The sequence below is a fragment of the Poecilia reticulata genome, linkage group LG6 (assembly GCF_000633615.1).
Source record: "Poecilia reticulata strain Guanapo linkage group LG6, Guppy_female_1.0+MT, whole genome shotgun sequence".
Lineage (NCBI taxonomy): Eukaryota > Metazoa > Chordata > Actinopteri > Cyprinodontiformes > Poeciliidae > Poecilia > Poecilia reticulata.
The window spans coordinates 2,284,866-2,287,891 of NC_024336.1; positions in this window are offsets into that span (position 1 = coordinate 2,284,866).

The window sequence follows — 3,026 nt, forward strand, 5'->3', positions numbered from 1 at the left end:
AGGTGCCAGGAAGGGAGGAATGGTTTCAAGTCACTTTAATGTCTGATTATAGACGGAGAAAGTGTGCCCTCGCCTGTTCAGAAAGGTGTAATGTTGAAGTTACTGTCCCTCAATGGCAATGGAATGTATAGTAGTCAGTCCCAGTGACTGTTTGACTCGGTTTAGCCAATGTGCTTCCTGGGTAAAAATGAAACGAGAAACGCAGCCCAAGCTCCAATGTACTTTTTGGAGCTTTACATCATGTTATAATGTTATCCTCTCATCAAAAACATATSTGGAGAGTTGTTCTTTCATGCATGTTTGAGGAATCCTTTAATCTCCCACGGCAACCATTCAGCTGTGAAAAACACCTGGGTGGAGCTAGCCCCGCCTTCGAGACGCGGCTCCTCCTATGGGCTGCATTTTCCAAGCTTTGGAGCCTCTGCCTCAGAAAGCCTAACTCCTTCAGACTAGCCAGCATCAATTAGCAAACACCTGGTGGAACTGAGCATCTGCTGAGCTCATTATAGGAGCTACTTCTCAGTGTAATGCTGGAAATAAAAACGTTGTTAAAGGGTTAATAGAGGAGCCATGTTGTGATGACAACCTGAATGTGAAGTTTCAGAAAGAGTTTCTTAAAGAGACAGAGGCCCGATTTCAAGGAGTTMATTTACAATGTCAAATTACTTTTAAGTCATATTTCATATATTCATCATGTTTATACCAACTTAAAGTAACATTAATTGATTATGCTATAAAATGGCTGGAAAATACAAAATGTTGCCCCTTTTAAATGGCTGAGAGAAAGTTGGAGCTGGAGTTGGCTGTGATGTACTGCAGGGAGATGACTTCAGGCCTGACCAACAGTCAGCTAGATTCTTCATTGGTTCCAGTGGAATTGGGCTTCATTCACCAGGGGCCTGTAGGGGCCTGGCCTGTACTTTTCCCACAGTGGCCATGTTAGCATGTGGCCTTTGTGTGGATCGCTACAGACAGAACATTAAAAAATCTCAGATTCTTTCATATAAAACATYGACTGGTGAAGATGCACACTTCAGTCCCTGGTAACCAGACACCCCCTCTCCTGCCATGACTGACAGCCTGCAGTAGAAGTCCAGATCCAGGCCCGGTTCTTCCTAATTGGATTTGTGAGGCATCCTGCCACAGGCCTCTAATAGGCCTCTTGTGAAGCAACGCTTCCCCCCCCCTCAGGCCAGCGGCGGACMACTTCCTCCCCGCACTGGGACCCAGGGACACACTGAAAGGCATTCTTGGCTGCGGGTCCCCTGACTCCTCAGGGCTATTAGGTACTTGTAGATTCTGAAGGGTTGTGACAACAACAGGACATGACCTTAAAGAGAGAACAGAGACAAATGAGGTACAGGGGTTTATCATTTAAAAGACTGGGAAACTTCCCTGGTCACGTTAGATCTGAATTTATTTAGCCCATTAAGCTGCTCAGGCTTTCACTTTAAATTTAAGCACAGAACGAAAAAGAGGGTGTGAAAAGCGCAACAACTGCTTTGCAATGAAGCATGTTTCGCAAAAATGATGTTATGTTTGAGGGAAGCAGGGAAAATGAAAACACAATGGGAATATGATTAGCAGTGAAACAGGCAACTTGGACTTTGTGGAATTAAGTGAAATTAACAGAAKTTGTAGTCCAAAGACTGTTAGAGCAKTGGTGCCACTGAAGGGGGGAGAAAARGGGCTACTGCCACCACTGGTAAAATGCTGGTCTCTTCACAGGCATGTTCAGATCATATAAAGACTTACAGACATGTTGCAGATTRACGTCACGCTCACAAGATTCTGCCCCGAGTTCCCCGCTGGAGGGCAATAAACCGCTTAACGATGATGACTACCATTGGTTTAAGCTATCAAATTGTCAACATTGGGCACTAAATCTTAAATGTATGCATGATATATACTTTTAAAAATGGAAGCAGTACTTTGCTGTTAAATGTCAACACTACAACAATTAAATGAAAAGTTTAATTTAAATAAAATAGCAACGGARAAGGAAGTAGGTCAGTTATACTAGCTTGACTGTATGTAGATGTGCTGCAGAATCCGGTGTTTTGGTTCAATTAAAAAATAAGGCGACCCACACACAAACTTTGACAGATCATCAGGTGTTTAAATTAGCTAATAAACCACCACTTTGTTCCAGCAATCACTTTAAACATCATGTCTGAAAATATAAAACTGTAACGGACTGAATGTTTTCTTCTTTGTGTGGGAAATGTTTGAATGTTTTTTGGTGATGAATGATACCCTGTGCAGTTGCTGTCAGTCAGTTGCTTTGGCAATGAGTCGTGTGAATCATAGCTGACTAGCAACACGTTAGCAGACTTCGTCTCTTCGGGCTCCTTTTATGACCCACAATTCATTTCCATCCAGTTCTTGTCCAGTTGTTTTGTCATCTAACTCGAACTAGAACGTCACCAGCTTGAATTTACCAAAACTACCAACTATTATCAAGGCCCTCTCTTTTCTTTTAAGGCCATATCGTGTGAGTAAAAATGATGAATTTGGAAAGCATCTCTTCTCCCCAGCGTCACGGTGATGCTGTTCTTCTTTTTATGACGCTTTTCAAGAAAACTGAAAGTGTTCATTACCGCCACCATCTGRTCTGGAGTCTGAACGCCGTTCACTAACAGATCTTACATCATACATCTGATTGGGTAAAGACAGCTTCCGTGTTTTAGTTAAAAACTGAAAACAACAGATCATATTCGGAGAGATGTAAAACTGAAGATTTCTTGCCACTATGGCACAGTTGTTGACTACTCGCACAATCTTGACCAGATATAATTTTGAAGAAAAAAAAACCCATCTGCACCTGTAAATAACTTTTCTTTATTTAAATGGGTTCATTTTTCAGAGGGATACAAAGTGAGGGTATGGTGATTTTATACATATTTATAAGAGCGATTTTCTGCTGTCCTTCCATGGAAGCAGGCAACTTTCAAATGGAAATAAAGCACTTTTTAAGTTGCTGCTTTGACATGATCACAGAACTGCCAAAACATATGTACAAAAAT